Source organism: Trichosurus vulpecula, chromosome 2, assembly GCF_011100635.1.
Source record: "Trichosurus vulpecula isolate mTriVul1 chromosome 2, mTriVul1.pri, whole genome shotgun sequence".
Taxonomy (NCBI): Eukaryota; Metazoa; Chordata; class Mammalia; order Diprotodontia; family Phalangeridae; genus Trichosurus; species Trichosurus vulpecula.
This window is the reverse complement of record NC_050574.1, coordinates 93,020,953-93,044,094: the sequence shown is the minus strand read 5'-3', so window position 1 is coordinate 93,044,094 and position 23,142 is coordinate 93,020,953. Positions and strand designations below refer to the sequence as shown.

General features: G+C 37.0%; 1 protein-coding gene across 1 annotated transcript in view; it reads right to left on the bottom strand.

Moving 5' to 3' along the window:
• FREM2 (FRAS1 related extracellular matrix 2) overlaps positions 1–23,142 on the bottom strand; it is a 222,227-nt gene that overhangs the window by 163,705 nt on the left and 35,380 nt on the right. The window lies entirely within an intron of this gene.

The following is a 23,142-nucleotide window of genomic DNA, read 5'->3' as shown; positions in this document are numbered from 1 at the left end:
CTTCACAAGTTACTTTCCCTACCTTATCTCTTATAGCTCCCCTAGAAATATCACGTGCTTTGGCTAACCTCTCAGCATTCCTCAAGCAGGCTTTGAGTTTTCTCATCTTTTGTACTGAACTCTCTAAATACAGCAGGTGTTCTTAATCTAAATAATTGAACTTTAAAAATAAAATTTCATAACTGTATTATAATACAATAGGCTTCCTTTGTAATCTTATGTATTTAATAATAATAATTAATAATAAAAGCTAGCATTTATATAGCCACCTACTATGTGCCAGCACTGTGCTAAGCACTTTATAAATATTGCATCATTTGATCCTCACCACAACCCTGGGAGGTAGGTATGGTTATCTTTATTTTACATCTGAAGAAACTGAGGAAAACAGAGGTTGACTTGCCCAGGGTCACACCATTAGTAAGTGTCTAAGGCCACATTTAAACCCAAGTCCAGGCCCAGCACTCTATCCATTGTACCATCTAGCTGCCTATAGAAACCTTAATCCTAAGAAAGTTCACCAGATTGCCAAAGGAATCTATGGCATAAAGAGGCCATTAACTAATGGATTCAAATCCCTCCTCTCTGCTTGTTGTTGCCTTTGTTTCAATAACCAACTGAAAGAAAATCTCCATGAAGGACCTTATGAACCTTGTCAGAAGTGATTTCTACTTCCCCTCAAATCATATTGTAAAGGTCACCATTGTGACCTTTACCATGTAAAACTTTGTGTTGTAGATCGAATATATGTCTTAGCTATGCTCATAGAATATAATCTCCTAAAGAGTGTGGACTGGGCACAATTCACAGCCATACAGAACCTCACAATTGGAAGATACTTCATAGGTCAACTCACTCAACCTGTACCTGAACAGAAACACACGTTATAATATACCCAGCAAGTGGTCATTCAGCCTTTGTTTGAAGACTTTGAGAGGTAATCCGCTACTTCACTACTTCTGGAAGCAGACCATTTGTCCCTAGTGCAATAGATGACTCACAGCCAGAAAATTCAAATAATCACTCCTTCAATAAAAATGTATACATATATCCGCAGGTAAAAGCAATTCCCAAGGTAGTTAGAAAGCAATTCACAAAAGTGAAAACTACCCCAGTTTTGTACCATAGATTCTTTTTTTTTTACTAGGGTAGAATAAAACAGAAGTCATCATCATCATCGTTGTTGTCGTCGTCGGTATATGTCACTTTAAAATTTGCAAACTGCTTTGTATAAGCATTATCTCATTTGCGACTTACAGCAACAGTGTCTAGTTATATGATTCCTGTCTTAAGTGCCTTTGAAGTGAAGTTATTAGACGCCCAAAAAGAAACGCTCCATTTTTTCATTCATGTATAGGCACTCTCCACAATTCCCTGCAGTCCACGAGCTTGTGAAAATGTAGAACAGGTGGCGTGAAAACATATCAACCTTCTGAAGGTTGAAATGGCAAATGCCGTATCTCAAAGAGAAAATGCCATACCACTGAGAACCAGTGTAAAACATGGCTCATTCATAGAAGCAGCTTCCTTAGCTTGACTTTCTTCCATTGTCAATTTCTAAGCCTAGTTAATCTTGTGCAATGGCCATTCTGTTTATTGTTTAAATTTAACATGGAAGGCAGCTGCATGCCTTGGATGAGCTAGAGATAATTCACTCTAGCCTAGGAATACTTCTTATTCCCTGTTCATATGCATTTAAAAGAATTAAGATAAGACATTATTCTCTGTGAAAAATATTGAGAATCAATTTGTCACATTATTGTGTGTAGGTAGTGTGACTGATCTGTTAATTGCTTATAAATTACTGGAATTCTCAGGTTAATATATTTCTCAGTGAACTTTCAAGAAAAACAATCTATTTTAGTCATAATGCATCTTGTCATAATTATTTTTTAAAATTTTCTAACATTCAGAGAAAAAAGTATCTTTGCAACTTCATTTCCATGGGAAATAAGCACATCAAAAGTTACAAGAAATATCATCCTAATAACTCCTCTAGCTATATTATTCACATACTTTAGCAAAATGTTACAAAGTTGGTTTGGGATTCAGAAATCAGCTAGGTGGTGCAGTGGCTGTAGTACTAGGCCTAGAGTCAGAAAAACCTCGGTTCAAATCCAGCCTCAGACCCTTTCCAGCTGTGTGACCTTGGCCGAATCAATTAATCTCTGTTTGCTGCAGTTTTCTCAACTATAAAGGGGATAATAACAGCACCTGCATCTACTTCTTAAAGTTACTGTGAGGATGAAATGAAATAATATTTGTACAGCATTTGACACATAGTAGCTATTATAGAAATGTATATTCCCTTCCCTTCCTCCAGAAATGAAAGAGACTACAGGATTTTCATTACTCAGAAACCTTGGGTCTCTATATCACTAGTACTTTGTAAAATCAGAATTAAAAAGTGCCAGACAAAGTGCACGAAACATCATAAAAAATAAAATGAACTCCCTTCACATACAAGAATCAGCTAATTACTGATGCCTGGCACAAAATCCTAAGAGAAAGGAAATATTTCTCCTAAGTATAGTGAGATCCTCCAGATTTACCTATTCAGAAATAAATGGGCTTATTACATTATGCTGAGCTATGGTACACTACAGGGCTTTCTCACTGAGATTACAGAATACAATACAAAACAAAATAACAACAAACCTAGCTGTCTAAAGTGGATGTAAAATATATATATTGCCTGATTTTATGTCTATGTCTACATCTCTCTGTCTATATTTATATTTGTATCTATCTCAATGCCCATATTTATGTCAATTTCTATCTATGTTGATATAGCTATCTATATCCATGTCTATATCCATATCTTTATCTGTCCATAATTTTGTCTTTGTCTATATATCTATGCCTGTATCGATACATATGGCTATATTTATGTCAATACTACGTCTCTGTCTCTATCTCTGTCTAAATCTCTATCTCTCTCTATCTACATCTATATGATACCATGTGTACTAAATGTACTTGATACCTTATGTGTATTTGTGTATGTCCTAGGCCCAGCAGACGGGTGATTCTGAGCTGGTCTCACAACTGAATAGTAAGGGTTAATTAGGCTGCAGTGTGTTTAGAAAATGTATAGCGCTTGTTTTAATTAATTGCTCACTGTCATAAAAGCTCCTCTTTTCAATGCCAGTATTCTCATAGTGACACAATATAGTTTCAAAAACATAGGACACTAAAGTCTCAGAAGAATAAAAATTGCAGGTGACCCGAAGGACAGTGGAAAGATGTTTTTTTTAAAGGTCCCTTCCAAAACTAAATTCTGACAAAAGACATGGTTTCATGAAATAAGGGCAAAGGTAAGAGCAAAGCTTTAAGGCAGAGGTTCTTAACATGTTTTGTGTTATCAAATATTTTGGATGTTGGGTGAAATATATGGTATCCTTCTTAAAATAATGCTTTAAAATGCACGAAATGAAATACAATTGATTACAAAGGGAATCAATAATATTGAAAGTTATAAAAATGTGTATTTTTTTTTAAAAAGTAGACTTGACATTATGAACTCCTGCTTTAAGGGAACAGCCTAATGCCAGGGGAATTTCACCAGGCTTAATGCAATGATTTATGTAAGTTCTATCTTGGAACAATTTCTAAGGAAATGCCCTAAAATCTTTGAGAACTTACAGCACCCATTGCTCCTTTCACTGAGAAGAGAGCACCGATTTAGACTGCCTCAGAGGACGAGTACCTTTTGGTGGAGAACAAGAGTACCAAGGCTTATTATTATTGGGTTCATTACCTAAGATTTCATCTTAAAATGTTTCCATTTACAAGCCTCTTGCTATAAGAATACTCTACCAGACATGATGAATATATTTGTCCAAATGTTGCAGTGGACATATTACTATCAAATGTGATGCCTCCCTGAACATGAATACTCCTGAAGTAAGATCTTTCTGAAAGAAATGTGTATGTATGTATATATGTATATATATGGAGACAGAGACAGAGATCACACACACACACACACACACACACACACAGATAGAGAGAGAGAGAGAGAGAGAGAGAGAGAGAGAGAGAGAGAGAGAGAACACTTATCATTAGTCTGTATCCAGATTTTGGGCAATCCAGAGCTGGGTAGGTGGAGCGTATCTGTAGGAGAGATTCCAGCCAATGTAATTGCGAATTCCATGTTCTTGGGTGGCCAAAATTTAAATACAGCTTAAATTAGGTCTTCACAGAGACCTGAGGTTATGCAATCTTTATAATGGTAATATTATCTCCCCTCTCCTCTTCTCTCCCCTCCCCTCCCCTCGTCTCCCCTCCCCCTTCTCCTCCCCTCTCCTGTCCTCTCCCCTCCCCTCCCCTCGTCTCCCCCCTTAACTCTCCCCTCCTCTCCTCTAGTCTTCTTTCCTCTCCAGTCCTCTCCCTTCTCTCCCTTTCATTTCTCCCAACTTCTCCTTTTCCTCATCTAAGGAGACCTAGGGCTGCTCAACCTTTGAATGGGGCAAGGGCAATGGGGAGCGGCCCGCATGTTTCTCTGCGTTCATGATGAGCCTGGGGGCATGACAAGACAGGGCCCATGAGGCTGTAACTGTTCCCTGCCTTTCCCCTGTGTTTTGCAGCAGGTCCTAAGAGGAGAAACCAGCAGAGGAGAAACCAATAGCCACTTGAGGAAGAACTATATGCACCTAGGAGCGGAGTGCCCGTGTAGGTCGGTGCTCTCTGGGATTTGCTGGCACTGCCATAGGCCTAACTAGTAATTATTTTCTGACTAATTCAAGTATTAGAGGCTCTGGGATGGGTTATTCCCCACTGTATACTTGTCAGAGTTCTGAGAGTATTTGCATTCCTGGAGACTAGCCACCAGTATGTGGTTTTGATGTAACAATGTTAGTGTGAAACAACATTGGTTGGATAGATCTTATTTAAGGATTACTCTCTACTGAGCAGTTGTGAACAGGTAGTGTGTTGTAGTGGGTAGAGTGGCACCAGGAAATCAGAAAAACGTAGGTTCAAGTCCTGTCTCTAACATGTACTGGCTGTATGGCCCAGCACATGTCACTTAACTTTTCAATGCCTTTAAACAACTCTTTAAAGACTAAATTGTTTTTATGGGGGTGGGGGTGGGGTTAAGTGACTTGTCTAGGGTAACACAGCTAGTAAGTGTCTGAGGCTGCTCAGACTCCAGGAGCAGGGCTCTATCCACTGAGCCATTCAGCTGTCCCTTATTTTGTTTTTGTTTTTGTTTAGAAGGGGTTGATCTGCATTGGTAGAGAAAGTCCCTCACAGCTAGCTTCTTATACCTTTGAAATCACAGGTCTGGCCCAAATATGACATAATTAAGCAATTTCTTGTAAACAAGTGAAATTATATGAACTGCGCTTTCCTTTGGGATGACATACATTTCAACAGAAGCTAAGATAAATTTCGTGGGAAATTCCTGTAGAAATGTAATTAAATCATTTTTCAGCTAGATCCAGAATCAGTGTGAGGTATCAGTGACCCCAGGATATTTATTTATTTAGGAAGCCTATGTTTTTTCACTCTTTTTTGCTTGCCTTTGAATTCTCGAACCATTAGTTTTTTACTCCCTTTTCCCCTTTCCAATCAACTTGACCTAATGAAGAATTTTTACAAAAAAAAAGACAAATTGCCCTTCATCCTTCATTTCCTCATTGCCTCCTCTCTAAAGTGTTTTGGTCTGACAGTTGTTCCTACTTTACTCTTCATCGATAATAGATTAAAGCCAAGACTGACTGGTACGCATAAAGTTACTTTTTTCATATATAAACCAAGGAATGCCATCGTCTCACTATAAGGAGCTAGTCTTTGAAAATTCTAAGCTTGGAAAGAAATGAATGATTGAAAGTAAAACTATTGCTCGCTACAAAAATCTTAATTTGAAATTGACGTAGGATAGGATTAACATTTATAGTTATCACATACATGTATTCTTGGTCATATATGGTAGATCTAAATAAAGTCACTGGGTGTGTAGAACACCTGTTACATCCATCTTACAAAAAACACAGTGGCCCCAAAGTGCAACCTTACTTGAAGAAAATACAGTAGCCCCAAGGAAATATCCTCCAGTACTGATACTCAATTAAAATATGTTCTGGATGAAAAATCTATTTTCTTTTTATTTCGAACTCCATGAGGGTAAGGCCCATCTGTATCTTATCTATCATTGAATCTTCCTTAGTCGCAAGCACAGTGCTTTACAAACAGTAAGCATCGAACACATTGAATTAAACTTAAATTAAGTACATTAAATTAAAAATTAATACATTAAAATTAAATTTAAAAACATTAAATTAAAAATTAATACATTGAATTAAATGAAAAATGTAAAAGTTTTAATAAGATTCAAAACAGCTCCCAGAAGACTGTATTGATTGCTTCAGGACAATTTCCTACTTTAAATCAATGATCAGTGACAGCAGATTATGACTGTTTATAGACCTGTTGGATACAATCCCAATTAGGTACATAAATGGAGTATACTTTAGAGTATAATAGGAATGAGGGAGGGGGCAGAAATGACTTTATACTAAATACTGATTACCACCTAACATTAATAATAATAATAACAATATTCATGAGAGGCAACATGGTGTAATGGATAGAGAGCTAGTCTCTAAGTCAAAAGATGGTTTTCAAATCCTGCCTCGGACACATAATGGCTGAGTGACCCTTTCCAGTGCTCCCAAGTTGTAAGTTGCAGATGGGTGTAGATTTACATCGGTGGGTGTAGTTTACTTATTAGGGTGTTCCCTACACCATAGGTTTGTATCAAAAAAAAATCCCAACCCCCCAAAAGCCCAAAAAACAAACCCTCCACATAAATAAAATAATTTTCAAGTTATTTACAGTCACAAATTGTATACATGATTACATTTGATCCTCACAAAAAACTTGTTTAATGCTTTGTAATATGTTATTTACTCTACACACGGGGAAATAAGCTCACAGAAGGAAAGTAAGAGTGAACCGAATTGCTTAGTCACACACCAATAAGTGGCGCATCTGGGATTTAAACCCAGGTCTCCTGGCCACAAACCCAGTGTTCTTTCTGGTCTACCATACATGGCCTTCTCTACCTTTTGAATAGTTAAAAAGCATTTGTAACTCTTGCATAGACTCAGCTGTACAACTATGTAATGCAGTATAGTCACACCCCACATATTCAGAGCACAATCAAGACAATAGAACCAAAAGCCACAGAAACAGTAGGGAAAAATAAAAGATCTCTGATCAGCCAAAGTAGATGTCACTTAGTCAAATCACTGTTTCATGAGAGAACACCCTAATGCTGTATTCCTAGCCCCTTTCCCCTTTACCCAACCTTCACAGTACAGGCAAACTTTTTGTCAAACCCACAGCAGATATCAAGTTGCAAATTAGCAATAGAGAGAAGGGCTATTGTTGCCAACAGGTCCACTAAGAGTAAAAAGAAGTGTCAACGGGCAACCTGATTGGGAATCCAACAGGAGAACCAAAAAGCACAACACTATCGAGTTCCTCTGTGCGGGATCAAACATCTCCCCATATTTCCAAAAAGAGGTATGTAGTATAACACTGGACTCTTAGAAGGATGGCCCTGAACTTTCAAGAAATGGTTAGGGGAAAATAGTTTTTTCTAAAAGCATAAAAGAAAAAAATTAGATCCTAGATATACTTTTGGTGCTACCACGTTTTGAAATAAAAAATAAAACCTCTGCCACTTAAAAACTGAAAAAGTTAAGGGTGAAAGTGAAGGATAGAAGGGGAATTAATTAGCTTCTCAGTGGTTGCCAAACTTTTTTGATCATATACTTCTATCAATTATTTTTAAAAATCAGTCATTCCCAACATATGTACAGAGTGTCCCAAAAATCTTTTCAAACACTCTACATTTATTTACAAATTCAATATATGTGTGCATATGTTTACTACTGTACCAATCATGTTATTGTTCTTCATCCTTCATTCTTGATTTATTATATACCATATGTACAATATTATATATTATATACCTTACAAAACAAAAATAGAAGTGAAAAATACTGAGAACATTATAGAAATCATAGAATTTGAGAGTTTCAAGGGATATTAGAGGCCATATAGTAGAATCCATACATTAAAGGAGTGTCCACTATAGCATGCTTGATCATGGTGATTAGGGGCATATATAACATAATGATCTTCCAAGCTCTCCTTGAAGATTTCCCACTCAGAAGTAAGGGTGTGATGTATTCCTTCTAGATATAGGCCATTCTACTTTGTGACAGATCTAAATGTAAGGAAGTTTTTCTTGACATCAAGTGTAAAGTTGGTTCTTTGCAACTTCTACTAAGTGCTCCTGGTTCTGCCATGTTGGGCTAAATAAAACAAGTCTAATCCTCTGTATGAGAACCATTCATATAGCCATTTAATGTTGAAGAGAATTTTCATATTCCCCCATCAATCTTGTCTTCCAAAGGCAAACCCCTAGTTCCTTCAACCATGCTCATTTCTTCATAATAAGTTGACTCAAGGTCCTTCAATCAATTAGGGACCTACTATGTGCCAGGCACTATCCTTGTTGTTCTCCTCTAGACACTCCAGTTTATTAATGTTCTTAATATTTTAAACATATTTTTCATTTTTATTAATGGAGCAAAAAGATCTTTTTGCTCTTACTAAAATGCTGCTTATGTATATTTTAGTAAAAGCAATATGATATAATTAATTATTTTCTAAAAACCAGCTTATGTTCTGGAGAAGAGGTCAGACTTGTAAATAACAATTGTTTGTTAGTAATTACTTTAATCAATGTTGCTGGCCAAGCAGCTGTATTTTTATAGATTTTAAATTTTTGCTCAAATCTACAATAAAACCCCCAAAACTATAGGTCACAAGTGTCAGTGATCATAATTTTTTCAACCAAGTATCGTGTTTCTACATGTGTTGATATTCACCTCCTATACAAGCAAAAGCAACAAGAAAAGATAAATTGTCTCTGATTTGCACTTAGCAGAAAGTTTTCAGTATAAATCAATTTCCCTTTCTTTATATGGTACTGCTTAATGGATACTTCATTTTTCTATTCATGTTTGGATATTTTGATTGTGTTTTTGTATGAAAGTGAGGAATTGCCAGATCTGTTTAGCTGGGCTGTAGGGTACAAGAAGGCAAGAAGAAAATGTATAGTAAGATTAACAAGGTAGGTTTGTGAAGGACTTTAAATGGCAGAGGAATTTGTATTTGATCCTAAAGTCAATAAGGAGACACTATAGTTAATTGAGCAGAGTGGTGACGTGATCAGACTTGCCTTAGGTGGGTCTAGAGCTGACGGATTAGAGAAGGGAGTGACCAATTAGGGGCCTCTGCTATAATCCAGGCAAGAAGTGATGGACACCTGGACTAGTATGCCGGCTGTGTGAGTACACAGGAGAGATATATTGTAGCAATGAGAGGATTTGACAACTGCTTGGATATGTGGAGTGAGTAAGAGTTAGGAATTAAGGATGATATGGGTCTTGCAACCAAGTGATGGTGATGTCCCGGACAGAAAGAGGGAAGTATGCAAGCAGAGTTGGTTAGGAGGTGAGGTGGGGATCGGAGGCAGAGATAATATAGTGAGTTCTGCAGTGCAAATTGCAACCTATCTGTGGCTGCTCATCCGGTGTAACACATTCTTTCCTACCCAAAACAAAATATGGAGACAGCAGAAATTGCATTCACTAGTCACTGTCTCAAAGACATACCTCTCCCAGGGGGCCCTTTTGATAGCCCTGAGGTGATTTGGAGGGTTGGAGGGTGTGGCCATAGTGAGGGTGTGCAGATGCTGCTGTGGTTGTGCAGGTGGTAATTAAATTAAAACCGCCTTAAGGGGCCAACCTTCAGTAGAAGTGGGAAGGTCAGGACCTTGCACAGCAGTAAAAGAGGGCTGAGTGGGGGAGTGTAAGGTAGATAATGTGTGAAGGGTTAATGAGGATGTGTTGGAGACAAGCCTCACTAGTGACTAGTGCAGGATGTAATCTATCTTCTCATAGTCCAGTTGGTTGATCATACCACCCTTGGGGTCATTACAACTCAATTGGGGTCATTCCCTAGCCCTTCAGGGGAGGATAATGTCTAGATTTTAGCAGTTTGGGACTTCTTACAAATCTCTCTCTTTCTCTCTGGATATATACTTATATCCATACACATCTATATATATACATATATATGTGTATACACTTACATACATATACATATACACACATTCATAGATATATGACTTGGCCAGAATGTGTCGCAAGTCAGTCTATGTCAGAGACAAGAACTGAATATTAATCTTCACTCAAAGACTGTTTCTGCATTCACTACACCATATATTAAGGACCAGTTTATGGATTTATTTTGCTTGATTATGCACATTTTGGACAAGTTTTTTTTTCAGTTTTCAAGTTGAAGGGCTGTATTGAAAGGAGAGGAAGGATTAGAAATAGTATGGATGCAAAAAAGAGAAGCCATTTATCATTTTAAAAAATGCACAGAAGGTACCAGAAGGAAGTTCAGAAGGAAGCGCAGACAAGCAAAGCAGTCTTGAAAGTACCATGTTTGTATTATTGTATTATATCCTTTTTTTAAAGCAAGTGGCATGAAATGAAGATTCGCAGTTTCATATATAATCCTCTTTTTTATTCTGCTGTATATATGGAAGGGCAGCTTACTGACACAGTGGATGGAGTGCCGGACCTGGAGTTAGGAAGACTTATCTTCATGAGTTTAAATTTGGCTTCAGACACTTACTAACTGTATGACCCTGGGCAAGTCACTTTACCCTGTTTGACTCAGTTTTCTCATCTGTAAAATGAGTTGGAGAAGGAAATAGCAAACCACTCTAGTATCTCTGCCAAGAAAACTCCAAATAATGCCACTAAGAGCCAGACATGAGAGAAATGACTGAACAACAACAACAGTATATTCTCTTTTTTTGGTACTTAAGCAGGGGTGGGGGTGGGGGTGGGTGGAGGAAAAGGGTGGGGAGGGAGAGAAAGAGAAAGAGAGAGAGAGAGAGAGAGAGAGAGAGAGAGACAGAGAGAGAGAGAGAGAGAGAGAGAGAGGGAGGGAGGGAGAGAGAGAGAGAGAGAGAGAGAGAGAGGGAGAGAGAGAGAGCGCGCGAGCGAGAGAGAGAGAGAGAGAGAGAGGGAGAGAGAGAGAGGGAGGGAGAGAGAGAGAGAGAGAGAGGTGTGTCTCAGAAATGTATTTGATATTCTGCAAGGTTAACAAATATAGAAGCCTCCTCTCCATCTCATAAAGCTTACAGGCCAATCACCACCCCCCTCATCAAACATGACATCTTTTGAAATAAATATAATAACACTAATCCACACTGTGAGATACGGATATGCACTTGTACTCTTACTATTCAGAGAGTCAAGAGACAAGAGTTCCAACTGCCAGCTCTGCCGTTAATTAGCTAATGTAACCTTTGGTAAGTCTCTTAATGAATGAATCAAAAGCATTTATTAAAAACTCATTGTTCTAAGAGCTGAAGCCATAAAAAACAATAGCAAGATGGCCCCTCCCATCAAAGGAATTATGGGGAAGAAAACACATTTAAAAAATAATTTCCAGGGAAGGATGATTTGGCTTGAAGAGTCATAGAGACACGGATTTACATGTCCTTTCCAAAAGTGTAGGATTGATTTTACCATCCCCACAACAAAGGGGAATAGGATATGACCTGTAGCAGGGTAGAATGCAAGAAAATGGTTGGGGTTCAACATTTGGGAAGCATTTCCTGGGGTCTGAGGCTGAGTACACCAAGTAGGTCATGTGCACTTGGTTGACTCATCAGTCAGAAGAGCACAACCCCAGTGTGGCAGTTCCAAAACTTTGAAGGGTCTCAGGAGGTCTACTGGGCCAGAGAAAACAAAGACAAGGAAGAGGGCAAAGACATGGATGAAGCATACAGTTGGATGGAACATGAAGCATAGTCCTGAGTCTGGGGTCATCGAGATCACAGGATCATAGATTTAGAGCTGAAATGGAACTTACGGGTCATCTAGTCCAATCCCCTTGTTTTATGGATGGAAAAAAAGAGGTCCTGAGAACTACTTGCCTAAGAGGTTGCTTATTAAAGGTACAACTTGACCTTCTACTTTATAAAAATAAACATACGATTATGCCCTGCACATAAGTTCATGATAAATGAGTGAACAAAAGAATGAAAGAATAATTTAATGAATAAATTCCTGAGGAAATTTTCAGAAAACTACTTTCTACTCTATTTCCCTGCCTCCCAGGATTGTTATGAAGATCAAATAAGATAATATTTGTAAAGTACTTAGCACAGTGCCTTATAATGCTTAATGAATGCTTATTTTCTTCCTTTCTTCCATTCTTCCTTTTCCCAATCCCTCCCTACTTCTCTCCCTCCCTCCCTTTCCCTTCCCTCCCTCCTTCTTTCTCTCTCTCTTACCTTTTCCTTCCCTCCTTCCATTACTCCTTCCTTTCTTCTTTCCTTCCTTCCTTCCTTCCTTCCTTCCTTCCTTCCTTCCTTCCTTCCTTCCTTCCTTCCTTCCTTCTTTCCTTCCTTTCTCCCTCAGCATCTATGATGCAGTTAATATTATCATGGTTGAACACAGAAATTTAAGAGCCTAAATACCTATGATTTATAGGATAGTTTTGGCATGCCAGTTAAAAGTTTCTCTTAAAGTACAGAGAAACTTGGATCTGGAGTACCAAAAACTACCTAACGCAAATCTTGGAAGGGTTAAAACAATACCTTCCTTTGCACCTTAATTAAAATAAGCAATAGAGCCATACTTAGTTTTGCCAGGCCTCACAATCACCACCTTTCATTTCCACTCTTTTAATTAAAATCTCCAGCAACTTGGCAGAAGGTTCGCTGATTAACTGAACCACCATTCAACTCCTTTAGTAAGATCCATCAGATTCTAAATTAGGGTGAGGTCACAGATGTGGGTTCATCAGATAGATAATGGATAAATATTTTTCTTTCCTCCACCCACTATTGCATGATTTTGTTAGGAGATCATGCAGGGGATGATTTGGCTCTAGAATATGAAAAAGTTGGTGAAAATTCCCTGTAGAAGCTCACAAAGATTCCATAACTAGAGCTGGTGGAGAGCATCAATAAAACATATGAAGAGACTTTTGTCTCCCTATTGGAATCAAGCCTTGAGCACCTTAGCAGAAATTAGCATACCAAGTTCAGGAGTTTCTTTCTGGAGACTCAGTCCTTTTCTCTGTTAGGTGCCCAGGCTGCTTTCTCACTGTCATCAATAAGCTGTAGCTTGGAATTCTCTCCTTTCTTGTCTCCATGTCCTGAATTCTCTTGAAGTCTCAGCTAAAATCCCCCTTTTTCTGCAGGAAGCCTTTCCTGATTCTCCATAATGCTAATGCCTTCCTTTTGATATTATCTCCAATTTATCCTGTGTATATCTTGTTTGTACATAACTGTACTCATGTTGTCTATCTCATTAAACTGTGTGCTCCTTGAAGCAGGGGCTATTTTTGTCTTTCTTTTGTATCCCCAGCACTCAGCATAGTACCTGGCATATAGTAGACAATAAACACTTGTTTATTTGACTTGGTTTCAGATATAGATGATGAGAAATGGAGAGCTAAATAGGCACCTATGGTCAGAAAGGAATTCTGAAATTTCTTTTTTTTACAAAGGGTCATGACAGCAGCTTGAATTTAGCCACTTGCTCCTTCTCTATCATAATGTTAGGAAATGCTGCACGAAACTGGGCTGGATGAAATTAACTTTTTTTTAAAGCTAGCATCCTTCTAGGGCAAGCAAGTCAAGAGTTTAAAAGAGCATTATAAATAATCCCTTATTTCATAAGCATAGAGCTTTTCTCACAATCACCCATGAGACTGGCAAGGCAAGTATTATTAATCTTCATTTCACAAGGCTCTCCCAAAGGTCTTGATTTATTTTTAAGCTTCAACTGCTTAAAATTTGACCAAGACTTTTAGGAAATTCTATATATGAAGATATTGAGGTTAAGAGAGATTAAGCAACTCATCCACAGTCACACAAATTATGAGTTAATGGTGGAGTTGGGGCTCAGATCCAAATAGTCTCTTTTGCTATTCTAATGCAAAAATGCAAAGTTTCTCTATTACAAAAATAAAGGAGGAAAGGATGACAAAGATAATTAGTTTGGGCCTTTTTGGACTATACTTGTAATCTCATTGATATTGAGGACTCCTCCTGAAGAAATTCCCTCTAGCAATGCAGGTATTTAATTGCTCTGAAATTAGTAGTCTGAAGTAGTATTGTTCAATATAATAGTCTCTCTGGTATACAGTTATATTAGTATACAAGTTACCAAATGAGATAACACTGTGGGAAAAAATATCTGACCTTCTATGAAGGTAACAGAGATAGATCTGCTATCAACTAATCAATAAATATTTATTAAACACCTACTATATACCAGGCACTATGGTAAGCACTGGGAATACAAAAAGAGGCAAAAGAGAGTCAAGGCCCTCAAGTTCCTTGAGGAACTACATATAGGATAAATAGGAGATAATTTAAAGAGAGAAGGAATTAGAATTAAGAGAGGCTAGGGAAGGTTTCCTGTAAAAGGTGGCATTTTAGTTGGGGTATCCTGAATAATGGACACAAGTATTTGGGGTATCAGAGAAACAAGTGTGACATAAACTGATGTATTCCCCAATTGATAAATGGTCAAAGGACATGAATAGGCAGTTTTCAGAAGAAGAAATCAAAATTATCAATAGCTATATGAAAAATGCTTTAAATTACTATTGATTAAGGAATTGCCAATTAAAACAACTCTGAGGTACCACCTTCCATCTATCAGATTGGCTAACATGACAGAAAAGGAAAATGACAAATGTGGGGGGGGCATGTGGAAAAACAGGTACACATGCAAAAATATTTATAGAAGCTCTTTTTGTGGTGGCAAAGAATTGGAAACTGAGGGGATGCCCATAAATTGGGGAATGGCTGAATAAATTGTGGTATATGATTGTGATAGAATACTGTTGTGCTACAAGAAATGATAAACAGAATGGTTTCAGAAAAACTGTGAGAAGAGTTATATGTACTGATGCAAAGTGAAGTGAGTAGAACTAGGCAAACACTGTGCACAGTAACAACAATACTGTAACGAAGATCAACTATGAAAGACTTAGCTACTCTGATCAATATAATAATCTGCCTCCAGAAAGAGACCTGATGTGCAGATTGAAGCATATTTTTTCATTTCATTTTTCCACTATTTTGCAATATGGTTTATATGGAAATATATTTTGCATGACTTCTCATGTATAATTGATATTTTGTTGCTTGCCTTCACAAAGGGGAGGGGAGGATAAGAGGGAGGGAAAGAATTTGGAACTAAATTTTTAAAAAAAAATGAACCTTAAAAATAAAATAAAATGATAAACTGGCATTCTTGTTGATAAATCAGTGTCTCCCAAGTTTGCTTAGCATGAATCATCTCCCCATTTCCTGATTGCTCAATGGCCAGCTGATAAAATGAAATTTCACAACTGGTAAAACTGAATCAATTAGCATATGCCTTGTAAATGCCAGGCATTGTGCTGAGTACTGAGGATGCATGGATAATCATGAAACAGTCCCATCCCTGAAGAGCATACCCTGCATCTGCAGTAACCTATGTTGTAATTAATCCATGAAGCATAGGCCCAGTACGTGAGGGTAAAAACAACAACATGAAACTGGGCTGGAGATTTTAATATCTCTGCTTTCCTTAAGGTAACTGGGGAAATGTGCTTCCAGTGTTTATTCCCTATTTTAAACCACATGCCAATTCTGGAAAAAAACTGGAGACAAAAGACTTCCCAATTCATAATTCAGCATTCTAGGTACAATAATAAAAGCAAATCAAAATTTAAAAGCATTTTAATATTTATAAAACATTAAACTATTGTTTAAAGTCATTTTAAGTCTAAATCATTCAGTAATAAGAAGTCTCTCTGTACTTTTGATCATCAAAAATCATCCAATACCCTTCCTCCTCTAATTCTTTCCTCCACCTTTCACTTGTTTCCTTGATGAAGTCTGGAAACCCACAGATTAGTTAGCAAAGATTTCACATATCCTTCCTGTTCTTTGTTACATTATATTGTATGCTTATATTCTTTCTAGATAAAGACTCTAGTTTTCTTTTGACTTGGCAATGACAAAAGAAATCCCCACTCTTGGACCATTTCCCTTAGGGTTTAATCAGCAAATCTTTTAAAGTAATGTAAAAAAAGTCGTTTGAGTTTCTTTGGAAACAGGTTTTGTGAACTAGTAATTAATACTGGTTTCCTTCCTCTCTCTCATAAATGCATTTTTGTGAAATAGTATGAAATAATGCTTGAAATCTTTCAAGATAAGGCATTAAAATAGTACCTAATGATATATGTATACACACATATATCAGACCTTTTCGAAAAGCTTGACTGATTTTACACTTTGCAATTATGAATTTCGAATTGGCATACTAATTGTATTTCATCACTAGCCTCGAGCTTTATTTTCAAAAGTATTTTATATTTATGTATAGCAATTTTGCCAGAGATATATCACAAATTCTTATAGTGTTGTGATATTGATTTCTAGAGCAGATGTCAGAACTTTATTCTATCTCCTATTGTAACAGTGGTTTTGTTCAAGACACTTTAAAACAGCTTTGAATGAATGGATTTGAAGAAGTACCTATTATATACAGGAACATAGTAGGAACTAAGAGAGATTCAAAGATGAGTAACATATAGTAATAGTGCACAAGGAGTTTATAGCATAGAGAAGCAATAAAGACATAATAATGGTAACTCACAATTATAAAGTATGCTATAGTTTATAGAGTAGTTGGCTCATAACAACCATGTCTGATAAATAGTCAAAGTGTAATATAGTAGTGAGCTGCCTGACACCAACTTTTCTCTTTCTTCTCTAGGCTGACTTGTTCACACAATCTTCACTGATGCTGGCAGGTTGGGGAATCCCAGAAGAAGCACACTACTACAACTCATTTTCTCAGGGACAAAAGTATATATTGATAAGGGAATACAGTCCTACTGCCATACACTATTACCCCTGAGCCCCTACAACTGTTTCCTATTTAACAAATCAGCCAAAATGACACATTATCTTTTAACCAGAAATATTCATGAAACAGGAGGTGAAGCAAAAATAATTAAAATATATCTAGGGCATGCTCTCCTTGTAATGCACAGTGTTCATTAGGGAAAGTGGGTACAAACTTAGCAAACTATAACATGGAGGAATATGAATAGGGGATGTGTGTTCCTAGGGGCAATTCATAGCTCTGGACTATGGAATTTCATGTCTTCAGGATCTCTCAAGGATAATCCAAACTGCAAGTTATTTCAAGGACAGAGCTGCTTTTTTCCCAGAACTCTCCAGTCTCTTGCTGGAGAGGGCCAATTCTCTGCTGGATGCTACATGTAGACCATTCCTCTCTTGGGCTTATGAGGAAATATTAAGTTTTTCTCATGTGAAACAGAGGCCCTAAGCCTGGGGTCTGAAGACCCTTTCCAGGTCTGTTGCCTTGGCTCAGGTCCAACATTGCATTATGCTCTGTTAGCAAAAGCCCTATCCCACGCCTAGGATCCAAAGGAACCTTTTGAATACTTCTCCCTGTACTAGGCTCTGAGGGGTTTCTACCTCTCAAGTAGTAGAAGGAAGTGCCAGAAAAGGTAGAGAACTATTCCTTTACAATCAGCTCTTCAAAAAGGCAAAGATTTTTCTCCAATAAGCTCTTCCAAGAGACTATTAACAGTGCAGACTCTGAGGTCTTCCTCAGATCCAGCTCTGAGGATTCTTCTCACATCCACTCAAAGATCTGGTATTATGTCTTGGAGGTTTGGTCTTGACCTAACTTTTTGCTCTGAAACAGCCATGGCTCACCTTTATCTTATGATTTTAAAAAAGACCAAATACATTTTTCTGTCAACCAGGCCAAAATAGGCAATACACAGTTATCTCATAGTCACAAAACACTTCTAAGTTTCTCAGCTTTTAGTCTCAAAGTCCCAATGTCAGTTCTAATTTCATGCATTATGAAGGAGACACTTCAGCCATCTTCATGATTAAATGAGACAATATTTATAGAAGTGCTTAGCAGTGTCTGTCACAGAGTAGGTGATTGATAATGCTTATTTCCTTCCTTCCTTCCTTCCTTCCTTCCTTCCTTCCTTCCTTCCTTCCTTCCTTCCTTCCTTCCTTCCTTCCTTCCTTCCTTCCTTCCTTCCTTCCTTCCTTCTTTCCTTCTTATGAAGGAGTGTCTTTTCTCTGTGGGGATGCTTTTTCAATGTTTCAAAAGCAATTCTCTTCATTTATGCTCTCCTTTCAATTAATACAGTTGTCTCAATCAGAAAAGAGTACCAATTGACACAATCATTGTCTAAATTTTAAAGATTCAGGAACTAAAGTGAAGAAGGGTTAAATGAATTGAGCATAACACAGCTAATTAAGTGACACAGCCAGGATTCAAATCAGGTTTTATGACTCCAAGCTTAATGGCCCTTCTACCACTATGATAAGTAACATATAAATAGTACAAACAATGAGCTAAAGGAGTTCAAGAAAAGGGAAAACATTATTTCTTTCCTGTAAGTAATCAAGGTTTAATGAAGGAGTTTTTTATTCAAATTTGGCCTTTAAAGATGGGTAGAATTTTGAGAGACAGTGGGGGAGAAGTTCCAAGTGAAAGGGATTGTATGAGCAAAGGTGCAAGGGTTAGAGTATAGAAGTCATATGTGGGAAATGATGAACTGTACAATTTTGTAAAAAAGTGTAGATTATTTGTAGCGGAGTCACAGAAGATAAGGTTGGAAAGGTAGTTCATGACTCTGTTTTGAAGAAGCAGGTGAAGGGATTCAAAAGTTCAAGAACAAAAGAATACTGCATATAAGAAATCTAATTTGGTGGTAGTATGAATGATGGACTGGATTGGAAAACAATCGGTGAACTGGAGACCAAGGTAACTTTTTTTTAGTTAGGAGGGGGTGGAGATAAGCAGCTATACAATGGGTAATAAGAACCTAAATTAAGGTCCTGGTAGTGAAAATTATGGAATAAACAGTTATAAGAGATTTTGGAAGGAAAAGAATAGTTAACAAAATTCTGTAACTGATGAAGCAAACAGAAGCAAGAAAGGTATCTGGTGACTTGGAAAATGGTGATACAACAAAGATAAAGAGGTCAGTCAAGTGAATGGTAGATGTTTCATCTACCTCACTGTCATGAAAATAAATGAAATGCTAACTCAGATTTGCATGAAATATAAACATCGCTATAGGAATAATCTAGAATTTAATGAAGTCTTCCCAATCTCTTGATAACATTTTGTAAATGGTTACCCTTGTGTCATTTTTCCTTCCAGTGACCTGAAGGTTTTCTTAACTTCTAAAAATGTCTTACTTATTTAGGAAGTTTTTCATGTTCTGGAAAAAGCGTAGAGAAAGTTTGCGTATTTGTCTGTGTGAGAATACGTATGCATCTCTTTCCCACATACAGGAAAATCTTTTACCCCCATCAGCAGTCTTAAAGTGAGTTAATCACTGGCTTTAAGTGGAATTAAAAATTCTTCCCAAATTGTAGAAATGACTCTGTTAATCCTAATAATTATAAAATGCAAAATTTTTGTAAGTATACTCAATAAGGAATCTATGTGGATCTAATTAATAATCTCTCATCAAGGAGGATTGTAGAAATCACCTGTAATGAATTGATTAACAAATCAGATATTTATCAAATGTAGTAGGAATTATATAAGCATCAAATAGACCACTGGTAGAATTAAAGAAGCAATTTAACCATGCCATAACTTCTCAGTACTACTATGTTTACATCCAAAAACTTGGGCCAAGTAATACAATCTTCAATTGATTAAGTAATTATATAACAAACTAGAAACTGCTCTTTTACTAGTCCTTTTCCTCAGTAGGTACACAAAATATATACTGCATTTGTCTACTCTTCTTAGATGGAACTCTTGAATGTTTCATTTCAGCTGCCTGAATTATGTACTGTTTTGCTTAGAGTGATAAATATGAAGGCAGTGAGAGAGACCTGAGTTCAAACCTGACCTCAGACACTTACTAGCTGTGTTACCCTGGCTAAGTCATTTACCTTTGGTTTGCCTTAGTTACTCCATCTGTAAAATGAGGATAATAGCACTTATATCCCAGGGTTGTTCTGAGGCTAAAATGAGAAATTTTTAAAGTACTTTGCAAATCTTAAAGTATGATATAAATTCTAGTTACCATCAGCATATGCATATGCAATATATATGCATATACATTTATAGGCTTGTGTGCATACATATAGGCACACACATATGCTTTTATCTATCTATATAATATGCATGTGCATGTGTGTATGTATATATGTCCATATATACATACACACACGTGCACATATGCCAGGAGAAGAGACTGAAGCCTTCATGCGTCCAGAGACTGCATAGCTCCTTGAGAGATGAAATACTTTTTCTCCCCTAGGCTTGAATACGATGAAAGAAATATTATACAACATTTGAGGACTTGGTGGTATGAGATCTTGTAGCATAAAGAGGTAGAAGGGAGAGAGGTTGAAATGAGATTATTCAAAATGGTAATTATCTATGCTATTCCTGCCCCTTCACCATACCCAGTTAAGATCTGGCTCTAGCTATATCTAGATCAAGGGCTTTTAACCTTGTTTATGTCATGCACTCCTTGGGCTGTCTGCTGAAGTCTATGGACACCTTTGCCACATAATGTTTTAAATGCACTAAAGATTACAAAGGACTACAAAGAAAAAACACTTATACAATTATCAAAATTTTTTTTTAAATTCCCGGAGCTCAGATTAAGAATCACTGACCAGATCCACAGGATTAAAGAAGCCAAATAGATTTTATTTGTTTGTTAGTCATTCAGTTGGGTATGACTCTTTGTTACCCCATGGACCATAGCACGACAGCTCCTTTATTTTCCACTATCTCCCAAAGTCTGTCCAAGATCCTGTTCTTGATTTTATGACACTATCCACCCATCTCAGCCTCTGCTGTCCCCTTCTCCTTCTGCCTTCTAGATTTTATTGAATATCTAAGATGAATATATTGCTTTAAGCAGCAATGCATGGTAGATTACAAAAGGTAGGTTCTTTGGTTAGAAACCACCAAATCTCATAAATAAAACAATAGCACTGCTAGTCAGTGTCACTTTTGCCAGTATTACACAGCATCGAAGGAAAATAAATTTGAACCTACTAAGACAACCCCCACCCCACCCTGTGTTTTCTATAGAGCACCATGTATAAATCATGCCATGTATAAATCAGCCTGACTCTAGCAACTAAGACAAAAATAAGAGCTAAGAATAACTACCCTTTATCTAGTGCTTTAAACTTTACAAAATGTTTTACATACATTACACTCTTTGATCCCCACAATAACCAGTGAGGTATGTGCTATTATTAGCTTTATTTCATGGATGAGAAAATTGAAGCTTAGAAAGATTAAGTGATGCCCAGGATCCTACAGCTAGTAAAATCCTTTGAACATCTATAAAAGCTAAGATATAGATAGGTAAAAGATATCTTTAAGCTAGTAACAGATATACAATTACTATGAAACTGACAGAAACCCAGGTGGACATAACCTTAAAGGAACAATTTGCATACTCTGAGGTTTAACATTTCCCAATGTCCACATACATCCCAACAGAACAAATACCATCAAAGGGTAAATGTGACCCTAAAATGTGAAAATTTAATAGAACCTGGAAGAAAACTACTTTTTTTTACTTTGTGATTTCATTATGAATGAAGCTAAAGGAATGTTATGTAGAAAAAATTCCAAAACTGAATTCCCTTTTAAATCTCCTATGTTTGCTTTCTTTCTAGCCAAATGAAATACGTGTACCATCCCATGCTTCAGTTCAGTTTAGTTTAGCATGTAACTCATCTGATGTTTGCATTTACCAGGGAGATATAGGCCTGATAGTATCTATTTAAATCTAAATAATCTCTGTAAAGAAAAGGAGTGCTGATTGCTGTCGCCAGTTTGTCAGGATGACAAGGGGGAGTCAACGGGAGTCTACTGAGATGAGGGAATCATTCACCCTGTCCTCTATTCATTATGTGGAGCCTTGGATGTAAATAAATGAGATAGTCAATACGAGTATAGCAACTATCCCTAAAAAGAATCTCAGTATTTATAAAAATGCTGACAGCAATGTTAAACTAGCAATATATCTATGTATTGCTCAGAAAGAAAATTCTACTTAATGAACAGCAATGCATTGTTGTATTGTTTTTGCTTTGTTGCTATTATTTAGACCAGTTTTTCAGGTTATTAGATATCATTAGAAAAATGGAGTGAACACAGTAGTATTCTGTCATGATCATATGCCACAACTTGTTCAACCATTTCCCACTTGACGGGCATCCCTGCAATTTCCAGCTCTTTGCCACCATGAAGAGAGCTCTTACAAATATTTTAGAACATATAGGTTCTTTTCTTTTTTCCCTTATCATCTTTGAAAATAGTCCTAGTAGCAGTATTGCTGGGTCAGTACAAAGTCTATGTGTGAAATATAATAATGGGCAAGACATTAGCTACCACTTTTTTATGGACCTATTAAAATAAGAATGTTTTGTCATATTTTCTCTTAGATTCTCAAAGCTGAATTCTTAATAATTGTTGCCATTTTTAATCCAGTCCTATGATTTCATTGATACTAAGAGTTTCCTAATGAGAGGACTCCCTCTATCAGTTCAGTTCAGCATCTCTGAAACTTAGTCTTAGAGAGTTGCCATCAGGCACTGAGAAGTTAAAGGATTTTGCTTGGTGTCACACAGCCAATAGGTATTAGAGGCAGGTCTTGAAATCAAGACTCTTGAGAACAACTCTTTAATCACCATACCACACTGCTTCTCAAGTATACCCACAACTCCAAGAAGACCTTTCCAAGAAAAATGACCAATTCTTCAGCAAGTGCAGTATGACAGATGTGGTATATAGAACTGGGTATAAATAACAGGGAAGCAAAACAAGAGTTATGAGAAAACATAACTTGCTATTATCATATTAACTGCTAAATACAACAGAAAAAAATCTGCTAACTCCTTAAACTTAGCCTTAGTCTTCTAATTTCTAGCCTTATGACAATGAGACTACTGATGTTAGT